Raw genomic sequence first — 21,455 nt, 5'->3', positions numbered from 1 at the left:
GACACCATTACCGTGATCGAGATGAACTATCAGGAAGCTCGGATACCAATTTGAGAAAATAAAATAAAATAAAATAAAGAACACACAGATTTTACGTGGAAACCCTTTCGGGAAAAAGCCACGGGTAGAGGAGAAGAAAATTCACTATGTCAAATTCGAATGATTACCAGAGGAATAGACTATGTCTATTTATAGGCTTGTAAAGCCATATTTTAGTAAGATTGAAACACCTTAGTCTAATTAATATAAAATAGATGGAGTTTAATAAGGTTTAAAAAATCTTATTCTAAAATAAAATAAAAAAAGTGTAGTTCTATATGGATTTTACTTTTATTTTATTTTACCACTGTATTTTATTTAAATAAAGATTTGAGTCATTTAATTCTAACAGTTTAGTTATTAATCCAATTAACATCCTCTTAACCTTCGTTTTCAAAGACTTGCCAAAGTCCATGCACGTACTCCGCTCTTCTCCAAAACCAAGTCTAAATTTAAATTTAATAATCATATACAATATAGCAATATGAAAATTGAAATTTAGGAAACAATATAATGTGTCATAGTTTATATATTAACATTTTGCACTCTAACAAGTTGACATGTGCATATATTCTAACTCTAGAAGTTGCCTATAATAATTTTGAATAAATACCTTAAATCAACTACCCAATATGAAATTAACATTCTTATTAAAGATGTATATTTTAAATTTAACAATAAATATCTTAGTCATTATAAAATAATATTATTTGTCATATTGAAAACCTCAAATTTGCAAAGACATGAGGAAGAAATCATGGGAATAAAAAGGATTTAATAATTATTTTGATCAATAATAATTAACATAATTTAAATATTTTGACTTCATATTATGAGTAAGAAAATAAAAAATATAAAATGTGGTAAGTAATAAATATATTGAACACTAGATTTCACTTTAACCATCATATAAATAACTAAATTTTACTTTTTGCATGTGACACAATAAATTCAATTCGCAAATTGCTTTCTTTCCTATAGTTGCATACAACGGAAGACAAATTATATTCTACAAATTTCATGTTAGGGTATGCAATACAAACAAGAAGTAGGTTCGAATTGGACAATTATAGTAAGAAGTTAGTAAACTATAGAGTGATGATAATTTTTTTGTAATTATTAATCATATATTATGCATTACATGCATATTACTTATAATAAATATATATATATGCAGAGAAGCTGTTGAAGGTGAATCTCCAAAAAAGAAAGATATAACTCACTTTGATTCAATATCAGAAGATTGTTATATCTCAAATTTCTTTAACAATGTTAGAAAAAAAAAACGATATTCAATATCCAAATAAAACATTTCAAGTTTTTTTTTCCCGTGAATGTCCTTTTAGTTGTGAATATACTATTTAATTTCATACATTTACAAATTATTTAACATTTCTTTTTTCAGTGGTGTCGAAAATAATGATTTCGGGGCCACAATTCTAACGTGTCAATTCATAAATATTAATCATTTAATATTTACTAGGTCATTAGTGTCATATTAAATTTTGGTTAAGAAATTTTAATATTTAGGTAGTTAATTAATTAACAATAACTAAATCATAAAAGCTGTAAAAGTTAGTTCCTATTAGTTTTAAGTACAAAATGGTTATGGAAATGAAAATTAATGGACTTAAATGGTAAATATACCATGTAATTATATATACTGGACGGTTAAAAGGTGTTTTGGTGTGAAATTTGAATGTTTATTAAAGGGTAAAATGGTAAATAGATAATAAAACTTAAATTAAGTAAAATCAAGTTGTCATCTTCCTATTTTGCCTTGTTGAAACCGAAACACCATGGAAATGTGAAGGAACCTTTAAGCCTTGGATTAATTCACCTGCATGGTAAGTATTTTTCACTCATTTTTCATGAATTTTATGTTTTAGGGATTATTTTAACTCTATCTAGCTAACTTGGGGGGTAATTTGTAAAACTGTTAAATATTTTGGAAGATGTCATTGATGAATTTAGTCTGTTTTTGAAGTTTAATGGTAGAATATGATGCTTGGGTGTTAAATGGAAATATTTTGTTAAGTGATTTTGTATACTTTTCAAGTTTAATGATTTAATTGAAAATAGTGTTTCCAGAGGGATGTTAGCCTACAAGCTAAGCACTTGGTCCAGGTGTGTTATAGGTCGGCTTGGCTCGTTTGAGCATTCTGGTGTGTTTTGGATGGTTAACTGTGTATCCGAATAAGTTTATATCGTTCATCAGGAAAATTTCTAGTGGTAGATGAATTGTTATTGAAATGGTTGATACTGTATAAATGAGGTGATTAAATGACTTGTATTCACGACACTCTCCTTTGAATAATTGTGGTTGACAATATTATCATTTATTAACTGTTATTGTATGATCGATATGTTTATATAATAAGTTTTATCGTTTCAACCATTGAACTTACTAAGCTCTATTGAAGCTTACTTGTGTTACTTTTTTGTTTCCTTGTAGATTATGTTTTGTGGAATCGAGCAAACAAGTCAACTTGAAGATCACACTATCCAAATATCTTTTGATAGTTTTTGATATGTTTACCTTTGGGTTATATAACATGTAATAGGTGTGTTTGTATATGTTCGGATACTTATTTCATACTTTACATCTTAGCTTGGTGTAAAATTGTTTAAGCTTGCTTATATATGTGCCTTTGGTTTTAGTATGTATATGTTCTTGCGAATTTGTTTTTGGCTATTTGGTATAAGTCTCATGCAAGTGTTTGAAATAAGGTATATTGGAATGTGAATGGATTGAATGAAATGGTAGACTTGGCATGAGTTATTATAGATACTTGAGAACTTTGAATGCAAGCTAGTTTGGTACAAAATGTGATTTTGATTTGACAATTGAATTGCAGTGTCAATGAAGGCACATTGGTTAAGTATTTAAATTGTATGTTTTGGTATGCTTTAAGCTTGTTTAAATGTGTTTTTAGGGTTTGGAAAGGATTGATTTTGGTTTAACTTGACACCTAAGTTTTAGATGAAAATGTGCCTTGTTTTGTAAGCTTTTTAAAGTGCACACGGGCTATTTCAATTTTTACACGGGTTGTGACACGGCTGTGTAACCCTTACTTCGAATTATACATGGTTTGGCTACACTGCCATATTCCTAAGCCACACGGCTTAGAATCTGTCACACGGTCATGTGACCCCTGCTTTCAAAATTTTCAGAGTTTTTAAAAATTTTCTGTTTTGTTTTAAATTAGTCCCTAATTAATCCCAAACTATTTTTAAGGCCCCGTAAACTTAATTTAATTATTATGAATTAAAAACCTCCCCCAAATAAAGTGAATGGGGTTGAAATTTTTTATTTTTGATATATTTTCATATTAGGTATTTTAACTTTTATTAGGCATATAATTTAACTCTAATTTATTTTAAATATTTATAATTAAGTGTAAAGTTTATCTTCTTGATTTATCATTTAATTATTATAAAGTTGATAGTAAATTTATCCAATTTCAACTCATTACTAAGATTATAATTAGTATAAAAAAATTATAATAATTTCAATTCATTTAATTTATCCACATATTAAGGGGAAAAACTAGTGTATACATATACTATTAATAAAACAGTCTAATGCGGACATACCAATCTAAATTTGGTTGTAATAAATATGAACTTCAAATATTTTTAATTAAATTTATTTATTAAAATATAGACATATTAAGGGAAATTTTGTTTGAGAACTTATTATTTTTCACTTTAATATTTAAAAAAAAAACCATTGTGAATATGAATGCGTGTTATAGTTGAGTTTTCTTCTTTCTTTCCTATAATCCAATGTGTTGCAGTTAGCAAGCCATAGATATTTATGATTATTTTTTCTTAAATCTCAATATAAACAGCTCTCTTGCTATTAATGGAGAATTTCGTTTTATTTTTCATTAAGTAGGAGCATTTCATATCATTACCTGTATTTACCCCTTCGGTTGCAACCATATATTCTGTTTAAGGCAGGCAATGACATTTATCATTGCTTTGTTTCTTTGTCCTTTTCGTAACCAATACGTGGATATTTTTGTAAAACTATTAAGTTATTTCTTTTTCCTGTAATTTAATTTTGATTATAAGTGGGTTGTGCAAAGATAATTGGGACCAAAATAAACCTAAACTAAGTTACGTGGCCAACTCCTAATCTCAAATTTTGATATACAAATCTACATTTTGTCCATATCTAATTAAGATTATCAAAAGTGGACGCAAGAATTTCCAGAGTGCTATTTTTAGACTAAGAAGAAAGCAATGATCTAATGATTTCATTCAATTTGGCAAGCTTTTATTTGTCTTTGCGCGTATTATGTCTTGTATGGAGTGTTCCATATTGGGGGAAATTGGTTCTTCAACCAACTCAATATACCTCCTCATCAAGCAAAAACAAAATCAAATCAAAATATCAAATATAGATTTTAAATTATAAAATGTGCTAATCAAAATAACTAATTATTTTATTTTATTTTTTTGTTCAATGAATTTTTTCAACCTAATTATCCTTTTTTTTTATAACGGGCTTTTTAGAAAAAGGAAAAATAAACTAAATTTAAAAAAAATTATTTGAAACTAGTGAAAAAAATTTCGATTTTGAGTGTTCCAACTAGATGTTCTAATTAATGTTGCAACAACAAAATAATAAAATAATTTTGCGACGAAAGTGAGGTAGAGAAATAGATTGACGCAAGAGATTTGTTAATACAATTTTAATCAATAATCTTATTTTACTCAACAGTTATTTTAGAATACCTGTCAACTTAAATCCAATCTATCTTTACAAAAAAAAAAATTCAGCCCAAAAATTAACTCAATTATTATCATCACTCAAAAATCTTTGCTTACAAACAATAATAACAATTTAAAAAATAGCTAACATAAGAAAATATAAATATAAATAAAATGTAAGCAAAACACTAAACTTAGCACACCACCATATGGGAAATGGCAGTTATTTATAGGTCATAAATGATTAGCCTCCAATAATATAGATAAATTAACTTCCAAATTTAAACTAATTCTCCCAATTTAATTTTCCAAATTTCACTTCAGCTCCAAGTAAAATTGATTCAAAACTTTATCTATAAGGATAAGGTTCCAAGACTTGTAATTGTGGTATTTAATATATTTTCACATATTAATAACTCATTATATATTCAGCGCATCAAATAAATGAGGCATAGATTTACATATATTATTAATTATTAAGTCATGATAAAAATAGTAACTAATTGTGCATGTTATCTTTTACGTTCACTTTTTTAATGAAAAATTCATTAAAAAATAAAAAAGTATGGTACAGCTCGCAATAAATCAAGATAAAAAGACAAATTTAAGATCCAAGTTGATAGATTTACTCTGTACATTCGTTTCTATTGTCTAAACTTATCCTAAAAATTTTGTGAATCACATCTGAACCTAAGACAGAAGCTAAACATGGAAGAGAAAAGGACAAACAAAACGATTTTGCGTATAATAAAGCTACCTTAGTAAGAGAGTAAACTTATTTATTTACACATTGTATGGTCGATTGGTGTTAACGTGCTCAGTTGAGAAGTAATCTGACTTCGTTTTCACTTTCAAAAGAAGAATAAGCCGAGTATTTAATACAGAAAGTCATTAACAAACTGCTAACTGACTAACCATTTAACAACTGAACCCAACTAACTATCTTAACTAACTTTTATAATTAATGCTTATTATATTCCATAACATGCCCCATGCTTATCGAATTCTCCTGCTTCTTCATGTCATCACCTCTTGCGGAAACAACTCTAAGCCTTCTTCTAAACTTTTCGAACAACCCTAATGATAAGGGCTTGGTCAAGATATCAGCAATCTAATCCTGTCCAAATATATGACCTACTTGAAAGGACCTGTTTGCAACCTTTTCACTGACAAAGAATAAGTGCAATTTAACGTGTTTGAATTTGGAATGCATGACAGGGTTGCTTGCTACAGCAACTGCGACTGAGCTATCACACCAAACCAGTGCTTTGTTTTTAGCTGAAACATCGAGTTCAGACAACAATGACTGAATCCAAACTATTTCTGCAGTGACATGGGCCAGACTTCTATATTCTGCCTCTGCGGTGGATCTCGACATTAGTTGCTGCTTCCTGGAGCTCCATGAAATTGGATTTCCTCCAAGAAAGACACAAAACCCTAAGGTTGACCGAAAATCATCAGTGTTCGATCCCCAACTTGCATCAAAATAGCCTTCAAGAAGGAACTTTAAGGTTCGGGTGAACTGTAACCCATAATCTAGCATCCCTTGAAAGTACCTTAGAATCCGTTTGACAGCTTTGAAATGTGTATCCAAGGGTTTGTGCATAAACTGACAAACGTTGTTCATATAAAAGGCAATGTCTGGCCTCGTTATTACAACATATTGCAAGGCACCCACAATACTTCTGAATAAGCATTCATCCTCATTAGGCTTCCTTCATGAGCTGACAATTGACAAGTGGTCATCATTGGGGTAGGAGAAGATTTCGACCTATCCATGGAAGTTCATTGAAGTAAGTCTAAGATGTACTTCTTCTTACTCAAGAAAACACCATTCGGAATATGAGTTACTTCAATTCCAAGAAAATAGCTCAACTGGCCCAGGTCTTTCAAAGAAAAGTGAACATCAAGGTCTTTGACAAACTGATCAATGCCAAGAGAGTTAGTGCCAGTAACTATTATGTCATCAACATAGACTAAAACATAGAGTAGCTGGGATCCTGCTCGTCGAATGAAGAGAGAATTGTTAGCTTTAGAGGTGACAAACTTAGTAGCCAACAAAAACTCCTTCAGTTTGTGAAACCATGCTCGAGGTGCCTGTTTAAGGCCATAAAGAGCCTTTCGTAGTCTGCAGACAAGCTGTTGACCATCAGTTTGTTGTTGCTCAAATCCTAGTGGTTGTGTCATATAAATCTCCTCATGCAGGTCCCCATTCAAGAACGCGTTGTTGATGTCTACTTGTCTGAGGGACCACCCTAGAGAAACAGCAAGGACCAGCACTACCCGAATAGTTGTTGGCTTGACCACAAGGCTGAAGGTCTCTGAAAAATTGATACATGCCTCTTGTAGATAGCCCTTAACAACCAACCATCCTTTGTATCGAGCTACTGATCCATCTGCATGTCTTTTAACCTTGAAAATCCATTTGCAACCAACAGCTCGACGGCCTGCAAGTAGAGGTACAAGGTCCCATGTGTTATTGGCTATTAAGGCACCATATTCTTCTTGTGTAGCTGTAGTCCAGGCAGGACTTTTTAAAGGCCTCAGCAATGTTAGATGGCTCCTTTTCTTCCAAGGTAGAGGAGAAAAGTTTTAATTTAAAAATGCCATTCTTCGATCGAGTGCACGTAGGATAGCAGTTGACAAGAGAAGGTGACCTTGCAGAAATGGCATCTGGAGCACCAGATGCAGGTGAACTAGCCATTGCAGAAGAATCCCTAAGTGAAGGTAATGAACTAGGAGATCGCATGATAGAAGGAGGCTGGGTTGAAGCTGAGCAGGGAGAACTTCAAGTGAATGTAAGAAACCAAGAGAAGAAGGACTAGTTGATGCCACTATAGGAACGTGAGAAATTTGATGAAGGAACCTGACAGGAGCCAAGATTGTTGGTAAAGAAAAGCCAGCTTGAAATGGAAAATATGTCTCATCAAACAAGACATGACGAGAGATAAACATACGACCATCTTCAGCAAGGCATTTGTAACATTTTTAGTTAGAACCAAACCCGAGAAAAACACACTTCTGAGATCAAAATTGTAGCTTATGGTGCTGAAAGGGCCTTAGGTAAGGAAAACACGCACTCTTAAACACTTTTAGTTGAGAATAGTCAGGTTAAGCTTTATATAGCCTCTCATAAGGAGTTTGATTTTGCAAAACAGGCGTTGGTAACCCGTTGATCAGATAAGCTACATGAGAAAAGGCAGCTGACCAGTACTCCAAAGGCATGGATGCCCGAGCTAGTAGTGTGAGCCCCATGTCAACGATATGTCAATGTCTCCTTTTAGCAACCCCATTTTGTTCTGAGTTATAAGGACAAGTTATTTGATATTGAATACCAAGTTGAGAGAGCTTAGTGGACAAGGAATGATACTCGCCCCCCAGTCTTTCTGTAGCATTTCGATAGATTTTCCAAATTACACTTGAACCATTTTGTGAAAATGAAGGAAACAACGAAGAACCTTAGACTTGTTTTTAAGAAAATATAGCCAAGTATGCTTGCTATACATATCAACAAAGGAAACATAATAAGAGAAACCACTTGATGGCACATGTGTTGGTTCCCAAACATCAGATGCGACTAATTCAAAGGGAAACGAGTACTCTGTTTGTGAAGCACTGAAAGGCAACTTGTGAGATTTGCCCAAATTACAAGGTGTACACATAAAATGCAAGTTGTTATGCTTGAAATACACATTACAAGAATGCACAACACGAGCAAGTGTATTATGGCAAGGATGTCCAAGTCTGTTGTGCCACAACTCAAAGGAGGAAGGAGCCTGTACGTTGCACAAAAAAGGGGACCCTGAACTTTGAGCAGGACCAGGCTTATATGAAGCAACTTGAGAGAAGTCAAACCTATAAAAGCCATTATGCATGTGGCCCTCCAGTAGAGTCCTCCTTGTCCTTATGTCCTTCACAAAACACAGAAAGGGATGAAACTCGAAATAGACTGAATTATCTCTTACAAACTGCCCTACAGATATTAAATTTTTACAAATTGTAGGAACATGTAGTATATTTTTGAGGTGTAACAACCGAGAACCAGCCATAAAGGTTGATGAGCCCATGGAGACTTGACTTGTACCTGTGTAAGGAGAAGCATTGGTAAGACTAGCCATGGTTGGGGTGATGTGGTTAGTTACACCAGAATCAGGGTACCAGTTTTCAGTAGGAAATGAAGAAGATAGAGCTCGAAAGGACGAGTGAGGAGCTGTAGAGGAAGGCTGTGAAAACGAGCCACAACAGTGAGTCGAGGAGTAATGGGATGTAGGAGACTCATTAAGCTGATGATAATTGATTGACATTAAGGGACTCGAATCAAGACCAAAAAAATTCTCATCAAATCTGTGATAACACGTTTGCACCATATATCCTATTTTACCACATAGCTAACACTGTGATATAGAGCAGGGCCACCCACGACCTGAACCACGAGCTCGACCACGAGACCACCCACGACCTTGACCCCTGTGTCCTTGATGAAACCACGATTGGAATCTGAACCAGATTTCATGTTGTCGAGATTACCTTGCTGTAACTGAGACACCATGTTAGCTTGCAAAGGCACTTCTGTCAATAGGGCCATTTGTCGTGCTTCACAATCAAGAAGCATTTCAGTGACTAGTTCAAGACTCATGGGAGTGGTAGAAGCAAGTACTTGAACGGACTCAAATTCGATGAGGAGACCTGCCAAGATAATGCTCACTTGTTCTTGTTCAGTAACTAGGCTACTAGCTGCAGTCAAACTATCACTTAGACTTTTGACCTTGGACAGGTAAACTTTGATGGTAAGATTTGTTTTCTTGATCGAGTATAGTGCATGGCGCATACTCGAGATCTTGATATTGGACTTGGTACCAAACTTTCTGTCAATGGTTGTCCAAATGTCAAAGCTGGTCTTTGCCACTGTTGGATGCACTAAGATTTCATCCATGACTGTGGACAAGAGCCAAGAGGCCAAGAACTTATCCTGCTTTTTATGCACAATGAATGCAGGATTATTAACAAGCTGACCATCGATCCTAGGTAGGAAAGAAGAAGGAGGAAGAGCAGTGCCTAAGAAACCCTTCAAGACCATAACCTTCAAGAATCAATAGCAGCTAGTGCTTCCACAAAAGAAAATTATGCTCATTGAGTTTAATAGTATCATGTTTGGAAAAGTAATGACCATCAGATGAAGGAAGGCTGCCAGGACCATGCTGATGGACTGCTTCACTAGTATTGGTAGAATGCCGAGGCGTGTCAACTGTTGGGACGGCATCTGTTGCCATGAACACGAGGAACCAGGAAAGAGAAAAAATTATACTAAAGAATCCATGGCTCTTGATACCATGTTAAAGTACCCAATTGATAAGTAAACTAACTTCATTTTCACTTTCAAAAGAAGAATAAGCCGAGTATTTAATATAGAAAGTCATTAACTAACTGCTAACTGACTAACCATTTAACAACTAAACCCAACTAACAATCTTAACTAAATTTTACAATTAATTCTTATTATATTCCATAACAGTTGGATAGACATCCTTGCAATCAAACTCAAAAGTCACTTTGTCAAATCTTAAGCTTTTAGTCAACTTCAGCTAAGTAGACATCTAATATATATGCAAAATGGTTTATCATTCTGATAACAAATTTCCCATTTTCATCTCTTTTGATAGTAACAAACCTAATAACCTCTTCAACATAAAAAATTGAATCGGTATTGCATTTAACAAACCTATTGGAGGTACATACCAACTTTTAGGCAACGCTTGTTCTAATTTGGTCGTGCTTGGTATTTTGGCAAAAGCTTCCCTCGACTCCTTCCTTAACTACAAGAAAATATTAGTAAAAAAAATATGGTCACTCTCAGCATCTTTATGCTGTCGAACAAAGATATTTTTATAAAACCAAAGAGCCCATAAGTAAGTTCAAAGTCAGTTCCTGAAATCACCAAAGCTCCTATCGAAACAAGATGCTATCTGGTATAGAAGTTGCATCAGCATGAACTCCAAGTTTATCCAAACCACCCTCACCTTGAGACAATTTAATAAAACATGATCGATATCTACCAGCACCATACAACTTACCATAGCTCACATTAATATGGATGCCTCTACGACCAAGAACCACCTTTATAGAATAAATCATCTCCCAAAAAAAAACTTTCACTGGGAAGGTAAGTTACTATTCCATATGTGTTGTCAATAACTCATAATAGCCAAATTGGGAATATAAATGAAATTATTAATAGCCACTCTATACATTGCTTTAACAATATGTTTTTTATCCTTGGTATAAGGCCAAATCATTAGCTCTAGTGGCTTTACAATGCTAACTAGAATTTTTAAATTTCAATCAACAGCTAAAAATTATTGAAAAATATGAAGGGAATTAAAGGATCAAGAACATTAAGTGATGAACTTGATTCAAGAATTTGAAATAAAGAGAATGAAAGAGTCTGAAGCAGTTAAAGATTATGTTGATCAACTGCAGACATTTGCAAACAAGGTGAGATTGCTAGGTAAAGAATTCTCTAATAAAAAATTATTGAAAAGATTTTAGTTAAGCTTTCTAAAAGATATGAAGCTATTATTTCTTCCTTGGAAAATTCTAAAGATTTTTCAAGTATTACCTTAGTAGAGCTACGAACATCTTTGCAAGTTTTAAAACATAGAAGACTCATAAGGCCAGAGAATCTTGTAGAATGAGCTTTTCAAGTTGGCACACAGGAAAATGGAAACAAAAAGAATGTTAAAAAGTCTAGAAACAACAACAACAACCAAAGAAATGGATCCTATCTTCCTTGTCCTCATTACAAAAAAAAATCATCCTCAGGAAAAATATTGGTGGAGACCAAATATGAAATGCAACAAATGTGGTAGACAAGGACCTGTGTAAAAGATTTGTAGAAGTCAGCAATATTAGGAAGAAACTAGTGCAACAATTGAGCAATACTAGGAGGAGCAACTATTTTTTGCAACATGTTTTCCAAGCAGAAGCACTTCTAAGAGTTGGATGGTGCATAGTGTTTATACAAACCACATGACAAATGATCAAGATATTTTTCGAGAACTTCATAAAACAACTATTTATAAAGTCAGAATCGAAAATGGTCAGTATATTCCAATAAAATGCAAAGGAATAGTAGCTGTAGAAAACCAAATAGGTTTAAATCTCATTTCTAATGTTTTATTTGTGCTTGACATTGATCGAAATTTTGTTAAGTGTTGGACAGTTTCTTGAGAAAAGGTTCAAAGTCTCTTTTGAAAATAAATATTGTTTGATTAGAGATGTTGAAGGTAGAGAGGTGTTCAACATGTTGAAGGCAGAGAGATGTTCAACATGAAAATGAAAGATAAAAGTTTTTTCCTTAAATATAGCGAAAGATGAGAAAGTTGTTGTTTCACAACAAGAGAGCAATACATTGTTCTGGCACAAACAACATGGGTATTTCCATCATAATGTTATGCTCTAGATAAAGAACTAGATTGTTATTGGACTTCTTGACCTAGAAAAAGAGCATTTTGTATGTATAGCCTACCAGTATAAGAAGCAAACAAAACTCTCTTTTCCAAAAGAATCAACTTAGAAAGCAACACAAAAATTACAGTTGGTCCATTCAACTGTTAGTGGACCCTAAAAGACACCATCTTTAAAAGGGGGTAAATACTACATTACCTTTATTGATGATTTTACAAGATTTTTTCATTTATTTCCTTACTTACAAATCTAAAGTTTTTTATGTATTCTGGAGATGTAAGGCTTTGGTTGAAAATCAAAGTGAATGCAAGATTAAGGTTATAAGGTTTGACAATGGAATAAAGTACACATCTGAAAATTTTAACAAATTCTTTGAAGATGCATGAATTGATCATTAGCTCACTATATTGTACAGTCCACAGTAAAATGGGGTCATGGAAAGAAAACAAATAGGACAATATTGGAGACGAAAAGATGTCTTTTGCATGAGAAAGGGTTGCAAAAGAATTTCTAGGCTGAAGCTACAAAAACAACAGTATTTCTGCTAAATTGTTTGAAGCTTGGTCTAGTTGTAAATTATTGTTAATGAATTTAAAGACTTTTGGTTGTCTGTATTTCTCTTATGTTCCTCATGTGAAAAGAGACAATTTAGATAATAAAAAAATTCAAAACTAAGGGTCTTTATTGGATATAGTAGCACTTCAAAACTTACAAAATGTACTTACCACATACTAATAAAATTGTGGTAAGTAGAGATATCAAGTTTTTGGAAATAGAGAAACGGAATTAGGATGAGTCATGTGAGCAGTATTTTGATGAAGACATTGATGACCTTCCAATTATCGACAAAAGAACATTTTTTTATATTTATTAGAGATGTAATGTAGCTGTTTTTGAACCAGTCATTTTTGTTGAAGTTGTTGAACATGAAAAATGGAGGGTTGCAATGCAGGAGGAGATAAATATGATTGAAAAAAAATGACACTTGGAAGTTAGTGGATAGACCTTCACACAAGAAACCTATCAAGGTTAAATGGGTTTGCAAAACCAAATTCAACCCTAATGATTGTATAAACGAGTATAAGGCAAGGCTAGTCGTCAAAAGATACACACAAATGTTTGACATAGTTTTTTTAGATACATCCATACTATTAGCTCGTTTGGATACTATACAACTATCCTCCAAATTAGTTATTGAAAAATATCTTGATCTCACCTTAAAAATTCCTAAAATTATAATATCCATACCAGTTTCAACCACATTCCTTATTTGTCTTCTTTGCTAACGATCAACAACCATTCATGGTCCAAACTTCTCCAACTCTACTTTTGCATTAATAGAATAAGAAGCTAACAGGGTATCCTTCTCCATACTCACATCACTTACATTACTCTAGAGATTAGGACAAACTTCCTTAAGATGATCATATACACCATAATGAAAACATATATTAGAAAATACTTCATATTCAATGTAACACCCCATACTTGACCCAATTGCCATGTCCAAGTTATCGGATGCCAAATTTATTTCTATAGCAGCTACGATCTAATTACAGCTCAATTTAACAGTAAATACATATTATTAAGTTCAAAACAATATTACCACATGTTACACAATTATATACAAACCTTATAAAAGCTTATGAAAGCTCGTTAGATGACTCGAGATTGAATAAGGACCAAACTATAAAATTTTCAAACTATCGGATTAACGTGACTTCGGAGGTTCCAGGTCACAATGTAACTCACTGATTTGCTCTTTTCACAGCTCTAAAAGCCCAACTTCGTGACCGGACTGTCTATTTCCAAAGAGTCGAATTGGTACCAATTTATAAGACCTAAAACAAATGAATATTTATCTCATTTCATGCATTTGTACTATTATACCAATATCACTTACACAAAACCAACAATTATGCAATTCATGTTAACATGATTATTCAAACTTCCAAATTAACCATTTGGTACCATTTCATACATCCCACCTATTATCACATTTGCATATCAAGTTCATTCTAACTTCAAAAATATCAATTTATAATACGAATTATTAACAGGATCATATATAATACGAATCGACTCAATACCTAGGTACATGCCATATATCAAAACAAAAAGGGACTATACAAACATTGTTAAGTTGAAGACTGTTGATTGGATGTTGAATCACATTTCAAGACTTTAGAATCTACTACAATCTAGACACGAAATAAACAAACCGTACATTAAGCGATAAAGCTCAGTGGTATTTTTATGATTCAAGTCACTAATTCAAAAGCATTAGCAACATGAACACATTCAATACATATTTTAGATTCAACCAATTCATGTACCATTCAAACCAAAATACCAAGATGAGGTATAAATTCATTTAGCCAAGCTTATACACATCTATTAAGTCATATATGGCAATTCATAACTCATTCATTTCATTCTATACCATATTATCTATTCATTTCTTTCTATTCGATCTTCATCAACTCAATTGATAAAATTCATATAAACAAAATAGTAACACGATAAATACAACTAGTGTAGGTTAAATTTTAACAATAACATTTCCACCAATATATGTCATATGAACCATTTTGTCACATCTCAAAAATAGGGTTAGTCAAATCAGGGTTTGTGAAATTGACAGTAGCCACGCCCGAATTTATAAAGGTTACATTTGTGCATTTGAAAATAAACGAGTTATCGAGTGGTTAAGTGTTAGTGAATTTGTCCTGGAAATCTAAGTTCAAATCCCTTCCCTTGCATTAGTTTTATTTTGTGCAATTTTTCTCCAAACCCTAGTAAGTGTCACACCTCGTTTTAAGAATAAATATTGTAAGAGTTTAAACAAAATTGAGTATCTGGCCAAGTGGTTATCTAGTAGTAGAATTTTGTTAGGGATCTGGGTTCTAGTCCCCTTTCTCTCATTTCTTTTAATTTTTAACAAAGCCTTGTTTAAATGCCTAAATTACTGCCTTAAAATTTATATGCAATTAGGTGTTTGAATTAAGCAAGAAATAAGCGATAAGCTAAATGGTTAAAGCGCTAGAGCCCTTCCCAAAAGACCTAAGTTCGAGCCCTCCTTCCCCTTTTTAATTTCGTAATTTCATCAAATACGCCCTAAAAGATATATATACAATTAAGTGTTTAAAATAAACAAGAAATGAGAAACAGGCTCAATGGTTAAAGCATCAGTATTCCTAGAGATCCTAGGTTTCACCACCTCTTCTCCCCTTCCTCCTTCATTTTAATTTCAAGTTCGGAAAAACTTGGGAAAAATGCATGTGCTGCCTCTAGGATTTACAAACCCTAGGAATTTAACCAATTCTTTCCTAATTAGAATTCATATATTGCTCATCCTCAAAATTCAAATAGAATTAGAATTTCACCATCTTTTTCTCTTCTTTTACTAATTAGATTTTCAAATTGTCTTTTTTCAAACCCTAGTAGTATTTTTTCTCCATCTTCTGTTATTTAATTTTTCTGTCATTTTCTCTCATTCTTGTACCAAATTTTGCAAATCTTTGTGATGTTAATTATTTTTCTTTCCCTACCAGATCGTTCCTTGTTCGTTTAATTTCTATTGGTATTTAGAACCTTCGTCAGTAGCATTTGATATCTTAGCCAAGAAGTGGTAAGTATTCTTTATTTCAATTATTAGATTTTGTAATCCCATTGTACAAATATATTACGTAAATCTTTCATCTGATTAATCAATATTTTGTGAATCTTGCCTAAATCTTGATGCCAATTGTTAATTGTGTATATTTGTGGTTGAAGGACCGAATCTAGGTGAATCGGATCAAAATCGATCGTGAGAAACGTCAGTCGAACCTATAGTGAAAGGTGTGTATTCTTTTCCAAGTGAATCGGTGGTGATCGTGTGTAGGATTAGGGCCACACGATCTCCCACATAGGCGTGTAGACCTCATGGGCTTGTGCCTCTGTAAACCCTAGGCTAGTCCATGAACCACACGGCCTGTCACATGGTTGTGTCTCTCCTGTAGGGTAATTTTTACGTTTGCCACACGATCTGCCCACACAGCCATGTAACCCTTCCACACAGCCTATAGCTTCTCACACGGCCTGACCACATAGCCGTATGACCCCTATTTTACAGTTTTGCCCTGAATTTTTTAAATTGTTTAATTTAGTCCCTGTATAGTCCCCAAATTATTTTTATAAATTTTATTCACTCAATTAAGTCCTTGTTATTATAAATATGCTAAAATCTGTGAGTTGATGACTGAATTGCTACTATTATAATGTATGATATGTGAATGTTACATGACTATTATCACTATATTTCTGATAAACTGTTACTGTTATTTTTACCACTGTATTACTGATTACATGCTCAGCATGCCTACTGTTACTGTTGAATTGAATACATATTAAGCATGTCTACTGCCTCTGTTAGACTGAATACATGTTAAGCATGTCTACTGTTTATGTATTGTACTGTTACTAGTATGTCATGTTGCATTGCATGGGGTGGGACAATTGTAAAGAGAAAGTATTGGCAGTTTAATAATTTGCAAACACTGGTGGTTCATCCACAACCTATTGACAATTTATCTGCAAACACTGGTGGTTCATCCATATCTTACAAGCAGACTATCTACAAACCTTTTTTAAAATACTGGTGGTTCTTCCACAATTTTTACTATTAGCAATTTATTTGCAAATACTAGTGGTTCATCCACAAACTGGAGTGTTATGGTTGGAAGAGTTTTGAGGAACTCTTATTAAGGAGTGTAGTGGAGTATAGGTAAGTATTTTCCTATTATTTATGCATTGCATTGAAATTCTTCAGCATGCCTGAATGAATTGTCGAATTCCGCTATGCTATGCAATTGCAAATGTTCTAAGAACTATTATTTTTATGCTTTGACTATTGTTCTGCAATGGTTCGCTTGAGAACGGACTTATACTAAGCTTCTTGATCTCACTCCCCTTAAATTTTCATCTTTACAGACAACCCGCCAAGTTAAGAGGCGGACTTAGCATCTGAAAGGTCTCAGCTCAAATCATTTTTTAAGAATATTTTAGATTTATTATTGGAAGGTTTTTATTATTTAGAAAATATATTGTTTTCTTTTTGAACTATTTTGAACTATGGCATGAGACTTAGATTTTGGGATTTATATAGCATGCATGACATTTATTTTGATTATAAGAGGTAGGAATATGGGTTTTAATTAAGGCAAAATTGCAAAAATAAAAATAAAAAAATACCCTCAATGTTTGGGGGGGTTTTGTTTTGTGCCCTTGACCCTTTTTTTTATTAACCCTCAATGTTACAATTTTTTCAAAAATTAGCCCAATTTTAACGGTAAACGCCATCAGTCAAATGGCAGGTCAACAAAATAGCCTATGTGGCATGTCATATAAGCATGATGTCATAGATGACATCATCAAAATAATTTTTTTTCATTTTTTTCCATTTTTTTTCTTCTTCTCTCTTTCTCTCTTCCTTTCTAAAACATTTTTTTTCTCAATGATTTCCCAGATTTTCTCTCTTTCCAAACACCCAAATTCGAATTATCTTATTTAGAAACATGATTTGGATTTGAGAAACATGTGACTAACCAAGAAAACACAATCTTACAATCTTACAACAAAAAAAAACATGATTCTAATTACCTACCCTGTCAAACCAGCTAACCAAGAAAACACAATATTACACTAAGAGCCTAATATTATCCAATCTTTACAAGAAACCGACTTCTTTAATCTTTGGATAAGCTGCAGGCAATCAAAACTTCACAATAACATGAGATCAACCTCTCTGACTTGCCAAGGAGCAGAGTTGACGAATTGTAATGGTTTCAACAGAGGTGTAAGGGCATTATCACTATTAGAGCCCCTGCAAATCACTGCAATATCAAATTATGCATCATAATTAAGCTTCAATCAAAAGCCTTCTCGTCTTGTTCTATAATTGAACTTTAAATCAAGAAGAAAAAGTATGTGTTCCAAAAAAATTTTCTCAATGCTTTCTTAGATTTTTTTTCTCAATGCTTTCCCAGATTTTCTCAATGCTGAATTTGGAGGTTAAAGTTGGTAGATCTAACTAAATTAGTATAAATTGGGATGTGGGATTTGTTGGGTTTTTGTTAAAACACTAGAAAGTTAGCTTCTTTTTGTTGTATAGATTCATTTTATTTTGTTTGGTTGGTGAGAAAACTAAAGAAAATGGTGAGAAAACTAAAGATGGATTTCATTAGTTTGCACGCCCTTTTAGATGTTTGTTATATGTCATTTCATTAACAAAGATGTGTTAATTAGAAAAAAAACTAATAACCATGGAGGTGTTGAGAAAATCTGGAAAGAAAGAAAGAAACTAAAGATGTGTTTGGAAAAAGAGAAAATCTAGGGAAGCGTTGAGAAAAAAAAATGTTTTAGAGGGGAAGCGAGAAGAAGAAAGAAGATGGAAAAAGAAAAAGAAAAAAATTTTTGATGATGTCATCTATGACATTATGCTTATATGACATGCCACATAGACTTTTTTTTACCTGTTGTTAAACTAATGGTCAACTCATGTTTATTATTAAAATTGGGCTGATTTCTGAAAAAATCGTAATATTAAAGGTTTCAATAAAAAAAAGGTCAAGAGCACAAAAACCAAAACCCCCAAACGTTGAGGGTATTTTTTACAATTATGCCTTTAATTAATTATGCATGAAATATGGTTTTTATTAAAACTATATTCGATATCACTTTCTCGCTACATGACTAAGTAAATAAGGTTTGAAAAATATATACATTTATAATTTTAGAATTCAACTTCTGCAAAACAATCATTAAGATCAACCAATGTTTGAAACTAAATTGTAACACTTTTGAAACACAATAAGTTTTCTTCAGAAATTAAAGCAAATGTTTTAAACAACTGTTTTTAAACTTTGATAGTTCTGCTAGGCTATTTCAGTGGCCAATGTAATCTTTCAAATTCGGTCTTAACGTCTAGGCCGAGTTTAGAGGGTTACACGTTTCATATATTATCACCATTAACAATCAATATATATACCATACCTTTTATTTCTATTACAATAATACATTCAATCTCATTACAATTCAAACCATTTAAATGTATCATTATCCTATTTTTGTATCAAATATATTGATTCGTTACATCTCCATATTGACCCTTCGGGCTCGTATAAACCAGTTCATATGGTCTTTCACATGCTATCATAAATCACATTTCACATATGTATACTTATGATGTCAATGCATATCATCATTCAATTCAAATCTCATTCATCAAATTCATATTTTATAATCCGATTTCAAAATTCAATTTAACGTTTCGCCTAATGCAGCCTTAGTAAAAACGGACTTGGAAACGTAGGTGAACTACACCACATCAAGATAGCTAGTATAAGCATAAATTACACCACACCAATTCACCTACATGCAAAGCCCGTAGGCAAAAAATGCATATACATATGCAAATATATCCTTTCACCACACCAGTGTCTCCAGAGAGATAATAAATACTTGATGATCCGCAACAAATGTTGGATCCCAAATGACATCATAATCTCCACATCGTTAACAAACTCGTATAGAAATATGCATGTGACCCTATTAGCATGTCAATTTTATCCTAGTCTTTCTACTAAATTTACATGGGCATCAACCATTCATATGTCATAGCCTCATTTCATTTCATAATCAATTCATGTGTATCTAATTTCACATAACATAGTTCATACTATATTCACATTATAGATCATATATCAATTATATCACACACCTTTTATACTATATTCAATTCAGTCCAATTTTCTCGACATTCATAATCATTTAATACAAATAATTTTAAACAATAATATAAACTTACTTCAATAGTTATTCATGCAGTCAACATGTAAATGTATATATAATGATCTCGAATCGTAAAAGTACAAATCGATAATTCGGCTACTTGCCAATGACTCTCACATTTTCTTTCTCTTGTGATGATCTTGCGTCGTCTTTCGTTACATTCGATAATTCAATAAATAAAACTATATCAGATTACACTCAATTCACAATCAATACATAGCCACTCATGTTATAAATTTTATTCAATTTAGTCCTTATACTCAAGATATGCATATATTTCTATAATTAGCTTCAGATCAAAATTCGATTTCACATTTATTCTTTAATTAGGGACTTTATATTTCTATTTATAGCACACCTTGATAACAAGTTTTCAATTTATTCAATTTATTCCCTAATGTTACAGAGTTATCTAACAAGCTTAATTAGCTTTACAAGTTAGTCCTTATCATGATCCAAGCTTAATATCTATCAAATTCAAGTCTAATTCATCAATTTCTCTTTAATGACAAATTTCTAAAAACTCAACAATTAAACAAATTGATACATGGGCTAGCTACATCAAGCTCCCATGACCATAAATCTATGGAAATTACAAAAGTTTGGTTACCTTATCCAATGTTTGAAGAAATTTTTTAACTTCTTTCTTTTTCATCTATGGTGGATAGTGCAAGACTTGAAGATGATGACATTTTTGGTTATCATCCCACTAACTTTTATATTTATAGTTAGTTTAGGCTTTAATTAAATTTATTTAATTAGTTTAATTAAAATTTTATTATTCTAATCTAACTAGTAATTAGTCTAAGTGGAAACATCATCAACATCCACTATCTTATGTTTATGAATTGGTTTATTTATCATTTTGATCTTTTGAATAATTGTTATCTTGGTCCTCAAATCTTTTCTTAATTAAAACTTAACAGTGATTGGACTTTTACAATTTAGTCCCTAAGCTTTAATTAACTAATATTTCGGTTAAATTACTTGACCGAAATTTATTATATTTTCATAAAAACTTCATAAATCTTTATATTTCATCCTTACAGACTCGATTTACGGAAATAAGATTCTAAAATTACGTTTTCCGTCACCATTGAAATTCGGGTCGTTACATTCAACCCTCTTTAACAAGTCTTCAATCATGGTTTTCAATAAAAATGGCTTACTAAGATTCACACAAACTACCATTTGAACAAAGCATCCTCTCGAAGTATTTTATCAGTCCTCGAGTCCACCTTGATTACTTTCATTGTCGTTTCACCAATTGCATGCAAAATACTATGCTTATGCATTTCACTAGGCAATCTAGGAAGCCTAATCCAAGCCACCACCTTCAAAGGGTATGGCTGCACAGTTGACTTTCAAACCATCTTCAGACATGTAGTCGACCTTGA

The sequence above is a fragment of the Gossypium hirsutum genome, chromosome A01 (genome assembly GCF_007990345.1).
Source record: "Gossypium hirsutum isolate 1008001.06 chromosome A01, Gossypium_hirsutum_v2.1, whole genome shotgun sequence".
Taxonomy (NCBI): Eukaryota; Viridiplantae; Streptophyta; class Magnoliopsida; order Malvales; family Malvaceae; genus Gossypium; species Gossypium hirsutum.
Note: the sequence above shows the minus strand (reverse complement) of the source record.